The 13,647-nt window shown below is 45.9% G+C and overlaps 1 protein-coding gene across 1 annotated transcript in view; it reads right to left on the bottom strand.

Moving 5' to 3' along the window:
• The window catches only part of LOC146057369 (thioredoxin domain-containing protein 9-like), an 85,314-nt gene that overhangs the window by 48,645 nt on the left and 23,022 nt on the right, over nucleotides 1-13,647 (bottom strand). The window lies entirely within an intron of this gene.

Below are 13,647 nucleotides of genomic sequence, written 5' to 3'. Positions count from 1 at the left end.
TGCATCCTCATTTTCTTGAGGACCCACGCCAGCATGGGAAATGGCGGGAAGACATGACATGACCTGCAACACAGCTCGCCCCTATCTTTACCAGGATTTTCAACACTTCACTAGAAATGTGCAAGGTCCCCACCTGCTTCAAAGCCTCAATTATCGTCCCGGTTCCCAAGAGCTCAACTGCGAAAGACCTCAATGACTACAGGCCGATTGCACTAACATCGGTGGTCATGAAAGTGCTTGAACGTATGGTGCTGAACCACCTGAGAGTTGTTACAAATGCTCACCTCGACCCCCTGCAGTTTGCCTACCGAGCAAACAGAAGTGTCGAGGATGCAGTCAACCTAGGGCTGCACCACATTCTACAGCACCTGGACAGTCCAGGCACCTATGCAAGGATACTATTTGTTGATTTCAGCTCGGCATTCAACACTATCATCCCTCACATCCTGGAGCCAAAACTCCGTTCACTAGGAGTCCCAGAACCTACATGCTCCTGGATCACTGACTTCCTGACTAAAAGGAAACAGGCGGTGAAAGCAGGCGCATTCATTTCAAACACATGCACAATTAGCACCGGTGCCCCTCAAGGATGTGTCCTCTTCCCCCCTGCTCTTCTCCCTCTACACAAACGACTGCACCTCAGCAGAACAGTCAGTAAAAATTATAAAATTTGCAGACGACACAACGGTTATCGGCCTAATCATGGATGGAAACGAGTCGGCATACAGACGGGAGGTGGATCGGCTAACTAAATGGTGTAGCGGAAACAACCTTGACCTCAACCCCCTCAAAACGGTGGAGATGGTGGTGGACTTCAGAAGGAAACCAAATGCCATGCACCCACTCATAATATCTGACAGAGTAGTGTCGAGGGTCGACTCCTTCAAATTCCTAGGAACAAAGATTTCCTGCGACCTCAAATGGGGTCCCAACATCATTACAACTGTCAAGAAGGCTCAGCAGCGGTTGTTCTTCCTGAGGCAACTCAAGAAATTCAACATCCCGCAGGAGCTGCTGCTCATCTTTTACACTGCCATAGTAGAGTCTGTCCTTTGCTCCTCGATCACAATCTGGTTCGGAGGAGCAAACGAGAATGACAGACGAAAGTTGCAAAGAGTGGTGAGGATGGCAGAAAAGATCATTGGGGCGGAGCTCCCCACTGTCCAAGAACTATACCTAGCCAGGGTCAATAAGCGTGCAGGAAAGATCTTGGCGGACAAGCTACACCCTGGCCACAACCTGTTTGAACCCCTTCCGTCAGGCAGACGTTTTAGGTCCATCCCAGCAAAGACGACAAGAACTACAAAAGGCTTCTTCCCAATAGCTGTCCACCAACTAAACCGTATTGAACATACCAAATACTAATTCGAACTTTTCTAGATACATGTGAAATGTATGTGATGTATGTTTATGCCTCTCTTCCCACCCCCTTTGTGTTCCCTGATTGATGCTGCACTGTTACCACAAAAAATTCCAAGCATACGCAAGTATACCTGGCCAATAAAGATGATTCTGATTCTGATGTTGAAATTCCAGGGCACTGTTGTGGCATCCACCACCCATGCCAACAGATCCCTGGTCCTCGTACGGAACCTGGATACCTGACAATTGTGTAGATGCCATTAAGTCCACTTCTGGGAGTCCCCAAAGAGCCACTATTTCCTGAAATACCTTGGGTGTAACGCCCATTCTACCTCCAGGAGATCCGCTCTGATGAGGAAATTTGCTTCCACATTCTGAATTCCCAGAATGAAAACAGCAGATAAGGCCGGTACATTGAACTTTGCCCACTCGGAGATCCGAGAGACTTCCTGCATCGCCATCCTGCTGCGAGTGCCTCCTTGGTGGTTCAGATAAGCCACAGCCATGGCATTGTCTGATTGGATCCGAATGGGAGATCCCCTCAGAACCTCTTCCGCCTATAGAAGCGTCTTCCAGACCGCCCGTAGCTCCAGGACATTGATCAGTAAGGACGATTCCACACTGGACCATAGACCTTGTAACCTCAAATCAGGGCTACTGCTCCCCAGCCCCTGAGGCTGGCGTCGGTGGTGACCACCAACCAATCCCATGTCTGAAGAGAACGCCCTAACTCAGTGGTAGTCAACCCTAGCCCTCGAGAGCTACCAACAGTTCACATTTTCCAGACAACCTAGCTGCTGCACAGCTGCACTCATTAATCACTGACACATTTTAAAAGATACACAGATGGAGCTGATTAGCTCACTTGTGATTCTGTGAGGAGACCTGCAAAACATGCACTGTTGGTAGCTCTCGAGGACTAGGGTTGGCTACCCCAGCCCTAACTGGAGAGATTCCACATCTGCCCACCACAGTAAGGAATTCCGAGTCTCGTGTTAAGAGAACCTACTCTATTTTCATGGATTCGTTGTTTCCCCAACCAACATGCAAGGATGTTCCACTGGAATGGTCTTGAATACAAACTGGCGTACTGAAGGGTCTCGAAAGTCGCCACCATTTTGCCCAATAGTTTCAGGCAATGCCATACTGATGGACCGGGTGACTGCAGAATGGTCCATACTCTACACCGTGCCTGAAGCGTGGCAAGCAAAGCGAGACCGCAAGGGGCTTTGTTGCGCTCACCATGCTGTCTGAGTCTGGGCAGTCAGGATCCCGACTGTCGGTACCCTATACCACACCCATCTGAATGAGTTGTCCGATTTGAGCACCAAGAAAAGAATGGAGTAAAACCCCTTCTTCCTTTCCTCCCGCGGCACCACGCCCTTTTCCAGGAGATCTCCGCCCCCAAAAGGGCCTTTTCTAAGTGTGCCTCCCTGGAGGTACGCCACTCAGGTTGATCCTGTATCCTGGGAAACCACATTGAGAACCCAAGGATCCTGGGCCGATAGCGCCCAAGCATCCCGGTACAGCAAAAGGTGACCCCCCACTCTGATTCCAAACCGGGGAGCCTCCAGCCCGTTGTTCGGAGGGCTTCTCCTCTCCCTTGGAAGCCTGTTTTTTTGCAAAGCCACCAAAACGGGACTTGGGAGCTTTACCTTTTCCAGCCACAAATCATCCTCTACCAGACTTCCCTCTGGAAGAAGCACCCCCTCTAAAGGAGGGACGAAAGGACAAGCGAAAGGCAGAAAACCTGGAAGTTCCCTGTTTGGCTGCCGGCGTGGGAAGAAACATTCTCTTTCCCCCTGTTGCCTGTTTAATGAGGGATTCCAATTCAGAACCAAAAAGCAACTCCCCTTTAAACGCTAATGCTTCCACAGACTTCTTGAATTCATGGTCATTATCCCATGCCTTAATCCACAAGGCCCTCCTGCCCATCACGGAAATGGCGGACACCTTAGAAGTCATTTTGACTCCCTCTTCTCCAGCCTCACATGTGTATTCCACCACCGCCTTCAGCTTTTCAGCCAAGGCAAAAGTTTCTGAATCCGGCTGCAATAATGCACACAGGGTATTTGCCATAATGGCCTTGGAGACCCAGGCAGAAGCAATAATGGGTCTCAGAATAAACCCAACACCTTCAGAAACTGTTTTGAACAACCCTCTAACTTTTTATCTACAGGGTCCTTAAATGCAGCACCCCCTTGCACAGGTAGCGCAGTAGTTTCTGACAGCCTAGCAACCGGGACATCTACCAGTGGGACTTTTTCCCACAATTTGACATGCTCCTCAGGCATGGGGTACAGGCTCAAAAACCTTTTGGGCATAAGAAGTCTTTTATCAGGAGGTTTCCAAGCCTCTCCCAGCAATTCTTGCATGCCTTCATCAGAAGGAAAAGTGACTGCGTCTCTGCGCTGTCTCTTGAACACTCTTTGTTGTCAACACCAGGGACAGAGGATTCAATCTCTTCCCTCTGATCCCATGACAGGTCTTCCACACACAATCCCCATCCTCATCAGGGTCTATATTAGGTATAGGTAGGGTGGATAAGGGGTGTCTGGGAGAAACCTCAGACTCCTTAGTAAACTGCTCCATAAAAGCATTAATTTTGTGCACACTTTGTGCAGTGTCCTGTATGGCTTGTATAAAAGTGCAGGGTCCCCCTGAGAGGGTGGAATAGAGCCAACTGAAGGTTGTGAGGATGACAATGGCCTGGTAGATCTCACCAACTCATTTCTCTGTCTGTTCAAAGCCTGTACTAAGGCAGACAGACCTTCCCAGAGCAGCTGCCCACGCAGGCTCCGGTTGCTCTGCCCTCTGGACTTGCGCCCCACTGGGCAAAAATATATACATGAAGGGCATATATCCACATGGTCCATCTGTTCAGGAGTTAATTTAAGCCTGCAAAATCTGCAGTTAATTAACATGGCAGACGCTCCTTCCCCCAACACAGCAGCATTACACCTTTCTATCATGATTTTATCACAGTGCACGGTCAGGCGTTTGTACAAAGCTAATATATGTCAGTGTACTCATCTGTCTGCTGTCTGACCCTCTGTGGTCAGCGGGGATAGCGTTGCCTCAGAAGAAACTTGTCACTCTGTCTGCAGGAAAAAACTCCTTCCAGCTCCGCACTGTGTGGGATGAAAGGGCACCAGGGCAGAGTGAAGGAAGAGACCAAAGTCCCTGCTACAGCGGGGTGGGAGGATCTTTGGCGCCTTTTTCCCCCCATGAGCTGCTCTTACTGAATGTTTATTCTTTTCCTGTGTCTCCTCTTCAAAAGGGACCACTTGGAATCGCCCAGCTGCACTGAGCTCCTGTAACAGGCTGCGATTTCCTCAGAGTTCAGCCTGTAAACCCATTCAAGATGGAAGCCACCATCGCAGGGTGCCAATCACCCATGATCCCCCCCCTATGCAGGGAGCCGGCTCCAGGGTCCCCAAGGGCCCAGGAAACCTTACTTGTGAGGTTTAAACGCTGTGCTGAGAGACCAGACAGCATCTCCCAGCACACAGGGAGCTGACAGGACGCGCTTCTGTCAGCCCCTGCTGCGCTGTCAGTGTGAGGAATCTTCCTCTGGAAGCCTCACACTGTGCCTGCACTAACTAAGTTGTAATATTAACCCCTTCACGACATTTGACGTATATATACGTCATGGCCGGGAAGTACTTCCCGACACATGACGTATATATACGTCATGACTTTAAACTGTCACTGCGTCTCGAGACGCAGTGACAGAGGGACGATGTCTGCTGTCCCTGACAGCAGACATGTCCCTGCATGCCCAGGGGGGGCTGCGATGCCGCCCCCCCGTCGGCGATCGCTGTGATTGGCTGTTCAGTGTGAACAGCCATTCACAGCGTTTTCCTGTGTTACCAGCGAATCAGACGCTTGGTAACACAGGTGTCAATCACCGCCGGGCGTCAGGGGGCATGAGGGGGTCATCGGTGACGATGACACCTCACCCCACCCCCACCCCACCTGCCCCCAAGGCTGTGATTGGTCCGTGGGACCCACGGACCAATCACAGCCAAGGCGCGACATTTAAACTACCGGTGACTGCGCTGCAGACGCCATTCCGGTCTGGAGTAGCGTGCAGAGCGGTCACCGTGCCTATCTGCCGTGATACTGACCTGATCCTTGCTCATACTTACCTGATCCTTGCAAATACCTTACCTGATCACTTGATCACTGCTTGTAGCGTGCTGGACGCTTCCTGGATCTGACTTCCTGAGACTTCCTGCTGCTGCTGCAGTGTGATAGAGAGATAGAGAGATAGAGAGAGATAGAGAGATAGTGACAGAGAGAGCTATATTTTGTGTCTGCTACCCCCCCTTTTTGGGGGTGCAGGGGTTTTTTATATATAAATAACTGTCGCTGCTGCTGCTGCAGTGTCATAGTGATAGATAGTGAGAGATAGTGATAGATAGTGATAGATAGTGAGAGATAGAGAGATTTGTGTCTGCTACCCCCCCTTTTTGGGGGTGCAGGTTTTTTTTCTATATATATAACTGTCAGTGCTGCTGCTGCAGTGTCATAGTGATAGATAGTGATAGATAGTGAGAGATAGAGAGATAGAGAGATAGAGAGAGATAGTGACAGAGAGTGATAGAGAGTGTATATTTTGAGTCTGCTACCCCCCCTTTTTGGGGGTGCAGGTTTTTTTTTATACATATAACTGTCAGTGCTGCTGCTGCTGCAGTGTGATAGATAGTGATAGATAGTGATAGATAGTGATAGATAGTGAGAGATAGAGAGAGATAGTGACAGAGAGTGTATATTTTGTGTCTGCTACCCCCGCCTTTTGTGCTGATCACTATATCTGAGGTGATCAGCAACTTTTTGGGGGCGCAGAGGTTTTTTTTTTTTATATATACCTGTCAGTTGCTGCCAGTTGCACCAAAGGTTGTGCACCTGCTGCCCCTCACTGGTAATCAGTGTCGCATCACTGATCACCTTTTTTTTTTTTTTGTGGGTGCTGTGTGGTCTTTTTTTAATTTTTTTTTTACACACACTGTGATTTTGTGGGTGTCCTGTGGCCACTGTGCGCTGATCAGTGACGTACATCACTGATCAGCTTTTTCGGCACAGGGTTGATCTATTTTTTTTTTTTATCAAATTCCTGTTGCCTTTGAGCGCTGTTCAGTGACAGACGTTACTGACCAACATCTGTGCTCAATTTTTGGCGCAGGACCTTTTTTTTTGTTTTTTTAACCCCTTCAATTTTTTTTTTTTTTAACCCCTTCAATTTTTTTTTTTTTAACCCCTTCAATTTTTTTTTTTTTGTATAAAGTATTTTTTTTTTCTGCACTACATACACACAACACACTACATACCCCCCGGGTTGAAATAAAGTTTGTACCCCCCCCTACACTATACACGTGTTGAAACATTTCACTACCAGTAACACAAAAATAAAAATGTCATCCCAAATGTCATCCCAAATGTCATCCCAGTCATCCAGAAGAATGTATTCAGTGGAGGAGGCATATGCCATGCTTGCTTCTGATTCTGACACAGCCAGTGAGGCAAGCGGGGAATTTGAAGGATTCGTCTTAAGCTCCTCTTCCTCCTCTGGTGATGAGGGACCCCCTCAAAGACGCCCCCGTAGAGCAGCTGAGACCCCCCCCCCCCAATAATTGATCTCGTATGGACCCCACCACCAGACAATTTTGAGCCCCAGGTTCCTGAGTTTTTGGCCATGCCAGGAATCCAATTTGATTCCACAGGTCTCAGAGAAATTGACTTTTTCAAATTATTTTTCTCTGATGATTTTATAAATTTAATGGTGGACCAAACTAATTTATATGCCCAGCAGTTTATTGCTCAAAACCCCACGTCATCATTTGCTAGGTGGACCCCTGTAGATGCAGTAGAGATGATGACGTTTTGGGGTCTGGTGTTTCATATGGGCATAGTAAAAAAGCCACAAATTAGGCAATATTGGAGTACAGATGTTCTGTACAGCACCCCATTTTACCGTATGGCCATGACTCGGACTCGTTTTGAGGCAATCCATAAATTTATACATTACACCGATAATGCACAGTGCCCACCCAGAGATGATCCCACCTTTGACAGGCTATTCAAAGTCAGGCCGGTCATTGATCATTTCAGTGCCAAATTTGCAGAGCTGTACATCCCTGATAAATGTATTAGCATCGACGAGTCCCTTATACATTTTAAAGGAAGGGTTAAATTCCGCCAGTACCTTCCCAGTAAGAGGGCAAGGTATGGCATAAAAATGTATAAGCTGTGTGAAAGCACCACAGGGTACACCCACAAGTTTAGGGTATATGAAGGGAAGGATTCAAGAATTGAACCGCCAGAATGCCCCCCCTCCCTCGTAGGTGTTAGTGGCAAAATTGTCTGGGATTTAATGCACCCCTTCCTGGATAAGGGTTATCACCTCTATGTGGATAACTTTTACACCAGCATCCCCCTGTTTAAGGCCCTTGGTTCAAGAGGTACAGCAGCTTGCGGTACTGTGCGCAAGAACCAAAGAGGCCTCCCCAAAACGCACATTGCCCAAGTAATGAGAAGGGGTGAAAGCAGGGGAATATGCACCGAAAATATGTTGTTGGTCAAATATAAGGACAAGAGGGATGTCCTTATACTGACAACAATTCATGGAGACAGTACCACCTCCATCCCTGTACGAGGTACCAGTACCCACACCTCAAAACCAAATTGTATCCTAGATTACAATAAGTACATGGGCGGAGTGGATCTTTCAGATCAGGTACTGAAGCCGTACAGTGCCCTGCGGAAAACAAATATCTGGTACAAGAAGCTGGCTGTGTATATCATCCAGATGGCACTGTATAACGCTTACGTGCTATTCCGTTCTACCGGCCAGAGGGGGACATTTATGCACTTTCAAGAGGAAGTCATAAAGGGCCTAATATTTGGGAACCAGCAGGCAGAGGGCCCCAGTACTTCTAGTACTGGCCCCCGTATTGTACCAGGGCAGCATTTTCCCAACGAAATCCCCTCCACTGCAAGAAAGGGCAGGACACAAAAAAGGTGCAAAGTTTGCTATAAAAAGGGAATAAGAAAGGAAACTATTTTCCACTGTGAAACTTGCCCCGACAAACCCGGCCTATGTATAAAGGAGTGTTTCAAAATATACCACACATCGATGGATTATTAGGTTCATCATTTCACCGTCCATCGGGGGTCTTGCTAATGCCACATAGCACCCACCATTCATTCCACCAGAATCTGAGCTGCAAAATCCAAAAATTACTCCTTCCCTTCTGAGTCCTGCCATGCACCCAACTGGTATTTTTTGTTCTCATGTGAGGCATTGCCGTACTCTGGAGAAATGGGGGCACATATTTTGGGGTGCTTTATCTCCTTCATTCCTTGTGAAAATGAAAAATTTTGAGCCAGAACTGCATTTTTGTGTAAAAAAATGTAATTTTTCATTTTCACAGCCCAGTTGTACCAAAATTGGTGAAACCCCTGGGGGTTTGAAATGTACACTATACCCCTAGATGAATTCCCTGAGGGGTGTACTTTGCAAAATGGGGTCACTTGTGGGGGGGTTCCACTGTATTGGCAATGCAACATAGCACCCACCATTCATTCCACCAAAATCTGTGCTGCCAAATCCAAAAATCACTCCTTCCCTTCTGAGTCCTGCTATGCGCCCCACTGGTATTTTTTGGTCACATGTGAGGCATTGCCGTACTCGGGAGAAATGGGGGCACAGATTTTGGGGTGCTTTGTCTCCTTCATTCCTTGTGAAAATGAAAAATTTTGAGCCAGAAGTACATTTTTGTGTAAAAAAATGTAATTTTTCATTTTCACAGCCCAGTTGTACCAAAATTGGTGAAACCCCTGGGGGTTTGAAATGTACACTATACCCCTAGATGAATTCCCTGAGGGGTGTACTTTGCAAAATGGGGTCACTTGTGGGGGTTTCCACTGTATTGGCAATGCAACATAGCACCCACCATTCATTCCACCAAAATCTGTGCTGCCAAATCCAAAAATCACTCCTTCCCTTCTGAGTCCTGCTATGCGCCCCACTGGTATTTTTTGGTCACATGTGAGGCATTGCCGTACTCGGGAGAAATGGGGGCACAGATTTTGTGGTGCTTTGTCTCCTTCATTCCTTGTGAAAATGAAAAATTTTGAGCCAGAACTGCATTTTTGTGTAAAAAAATGTAATTTTTCATTTTCACTGCCCAGTTGTATCAAAATTGGTGAAACCCCTGGGGGTTTGAAATGTACACTATACCCCTAGATGAATTCCCTGAGGGGTGTACTTTGCAAAATGGGGTGACTTGTGGGGGGGTTCCACTGTATTGGTGCAACATAGCACCCACCATGTATTCCACCAAAATCTGTGCTGCAAAATCCAAAAATCACTCCTTCCCTTCTGAGTCCTACCATGCGCCCAACTGGTATTTTTTGGTCACATGTGAGGCATTGCCGTACTCGGGAGAAATTGGGGCACAGATTTTGGGGTGCTTTGTCTCCTTCATTCCTTGTGAAAATGAAAAATTTTGAGCCAGAACTGCATTTTTGTGTAAAAAAATGTAATTTTTCATTTTCACTGCCCAGTTGTACCAAAATTGGTGAAACCCCTGGGGGTTTGAAATGTACACTATACCCCTAGATGAATTCCCTGAGGGGTGTAGTTTGCAAAATGGGGTGACTTGTGGGGGGGTTCCACTGTATTGGTGCTTTGGGAGTCTTGATAATGCAACATGGCACCCACCATTCATTCCACCAAAATCTGTGCTGCCAAATCCAAAAATCACTCCTTCCCTTCTGAGTCCTGCCATGCGCCCAACTGGTATTTTTTGGTCACATGTGAGGCATTGCCGTACTCGGGAGAAATTGGGGCACAGATTTTGGGGTGCTTTTTCTCCTTCATACCTTCTGAAAATGAAAAATTTTGAGCCAGAACTGCATTTTTGTGTAAAAAAATGTAATTTTTCATTTTCACTGCCCAGTTGTATCAAAATTGGTGAAACCCCTGGGGGTTTGAAATGTACACTATACCCCTAGATGAATTCCCTGAGGGGTGTACTTTGCAAAATGGGGTGACTTGTGGGGGGGTTCCACTGTATTGGTGCTTTGGGAGTCTTGCTAATGCAACATGGCACCCACTATTCATTCCACCAAAATCTGTGCTGCCAAATCCAAAAATCACTCCTTCCCTTCTGAGTCCTGCCATGCGCCCAACTGGTATTTTTTGGTCACATGTGAGGCATTGCCGTACTCGGGAGAAATTGGGGCACAGATTTTGGGGTGCTTTGTCTCCTTCATTCCTTGTGAAAATGAAAAATTTTGAGCCAGAACTGCATTTTTGTGTAAAAAAATGTAATTTTTCATTTTCACTGCCCAGTTGTATCAAAATTGGTGAAACCCCTGGGGGTTTGAAATGTACACTATACCCCTAGATGAATTCCCTGAGGGGTGTACTTTGCAAAATGGGGTGACTTGTGGGGGGGTTCCACTGTATTGGTGCAACATAGCACCCACCATTTATTCCACCAAAATCTGTGCTGCAAAATCCAAAAATCACTCCTTCCCTTCTGAGTCCTGCCATGCGCCCAACTGGTATTTTTTGGTCACATGTGAGGCATTGCCGTACTCGGGAGAAATTGGGGCACAGATTTTGGGGTGCTTTGTCTCCTTCATTCCTTGTGAAAATGAAAAATTTTGAGCCAGAACTGCATTTTTGTGTAAAAAAATGTAATTTTTCATTTTCACTGCCCAGTTGTACCAAAATTGGTGAAACCCCTGGGGGTTTGAAATGTACACTATACCCCTAGATGAATTCCCTGAGGGGTGTAGTTTGCAAAATGGGGTGACTTGTGGGGGGGTTCCACTGTATTGGTGCTTTGGGAGTCTTGATAATGCAACATGGCACCCACCATTCATTCCACCAAAATCTGTGCTGCCAAATCCAAAAATCACTCCTTCCCTTCTGAGTCCTGCCATGCGCCCAACTGGTATTTTTTGGTCACATGTGAGGCATTGCCGTACTCGGGAGAAATTGGGGCACAGATTTTGGGGTGCTTTGTCTCCTTCATTCCTTGTGAAAATGAAAAATTTTGAGCCAGAACTGCATTTTTGTGTAAAAAAATGTAATTTTTCATTTTCACTGCCCAGTTGTATCAAAATTGGTGAAACCCCTGGGGGTTTGAAATGTACACTATACCCCTAGATGAATTCCCTGAGGGGTGTACTTTGCAAAATGGGGTGACTTGTGGGGGGGTTCCACTGTATTGGTGCTTTGGGAGTCTTGCTAATGCAACATGGCACCCACTATTCATTCCACCAAAATCTGTGCTGCCAAATTCAAAAATCACTCCTTCCCTTCTGAGTCCTGCCATGCGCCCAACTGGTATTTTTTGGTCACATGTGAGGCATTGCCGTACTCGGGAGAAATTGGGGCACAGATTTTGGGGTGCTTTGTCTCCTTCATTCCTTGTGAAAATGAAAAATTTTGAGCCAGAACTGCATTTTTGTGTAAAAAAATGTAATTTTTCATTTTCACTGCCCAGTTGTATCAAAATTGGTGAAACCCCTGGGGGTTTGAAATGTACACTATACCCCTAGATGAATTCCCTGAGGGGTGTAGATTGCAAAATGGGGTGACTTGTGGGGGAGGTTCCTAACTTTTAGCACTTATGGTGCCTAGAAACCTACATGGTGCCTAAAAAAAAATCTCATAAAAAGGAGGCTCCAAAATCAAGTAGGTGCTCCTTCTATTATGAAGCCTGTGGTTTGGTCAACGTGCACACTAGGGCCACATATAGGATATTTTTGAAAACAAAAGAATTGGGGGAATCAATTTTTAGTCACATTACTCTAGTAAAATCTACTGTATTCGTTAGAAAAATGTATTAAAATTGAAACTCTGCAAAAAAAAAGAAATTTTGAAATTTCACCTACACTTTGTTTTAATTCCTGTGAAACACCTAAAGGGTTAACAAACTTCCAAACTGCTGTTTTGAATACTGTGAGGGGTGCAGTTTTTGAAATGGCATCATTTATGGGGGTGTCTCACATACAAGTCCCTCAAAGTCACATCAGAACTGAACTGGTCCCTAAAAAAATCAGTGTTTGAAATTTTCTTGAAAATTTGAGAATTTGCTAGTCATATTTGAAGCCTCCTAGTGTCCAAAAAAATGAAAAGGAAGTTGAAATAATGATTGCTACATAAAGTAGACATATGGTCTTTGTTAGTTATTAACTATTTTGAGTGGTATGATTATTTGTCTCACAAGCAGAAAATGTGACATTTTGCATATTGCTAAATTTTCCATTTTTTCACGATATTTTGGTATTTTTCACAAAAAAACACAGACTGTATCGACCAAAATTTACCACTAACTTGAAGTACAATGTGTCACGAAAAAACAATCTCAAAATCACTGGGATAAGTAAAAGCAAAAAAAAGTTATCCCCACTTAAGTGAGACATGTCAGATTTGAAAAAAAGGGCTCTGTCATGAAGGCACAAACTGGCTCTGTCATGAAGGGGTTAATAAAAAAAACAAACACCCTAGCTACTCTATCGTATGGCTGCTGTAGCCCTTCAACATAGTTCCCACTCTGGTGGGCACCTAAAATGAACTGGGGAATGCTGGATGCAGAAGGGGGGAGCCTGACTCGCAAAGCTTTAGCATAGGTGCCTGGCTCCTTTGGACCCTCCTACATCCCATGGTTGAGCTGTGTTACCAGGATGGATGAAAGAGAAGTAAAGAGTCATTTATTAGTAAAGGTGGGATATACTAAAGGGAAAATGCAGCCCGCAATCTGAAATCTTCCATATTAGGTACTTTCCTATATATGCACCAAGCTCCAGAGGTAAGCCATCTTTACCTGCCTGAGCCTGTAGCCAGACAGTGAATGGATGTCAGGAGCAGCGCTAGTGAGTACTTAAGTGTGTCAGATATTATGAATGTCTGTGAGCAAATGTGCTTATGAGTATGTGTGACCACCAGTGTATACCAGCCTCTATATACCTTAAAGCAGGGGTCCTCAAACTATTTTGCTCTGGGACCCCATCAGACAATAAAAATAATTACAGGACCCCAGCAAGGTCATCACATCACATCACATGTATAGTCAGCATATAGCACATACATGGCAGCATTGTGGAGGCACAAAATGATGGGAGGAGTCTAAAGTAACAGACAATTAAACAGATTTTTCAGACTCCTTGATCCACTGACTGAGATTAGAAAAGTCATCAGCCTGATGGTCAGCAACATGGAGTCGCGACCCCATGCTGAGAACCTACAGTTTGAGAACTGCT

This window comes from Crinia signifera, chromosome 2, assembly GCF_055691185.1.
Source record: "Crinia signifera chromosome 2, ASM5569118v1, whole genome shotgun sequence".
In the NCBI taxonomy this organism is placed as follows: domain Eukaryota; kingdom Metazoa; phylum Chordata; class Amphibia; order Anura; family Myobatrachidae; genus Crinia; species Crinia signifera.
This window is presented reverse-complemented; position numbering and strand designations above follow the sequence as displayed.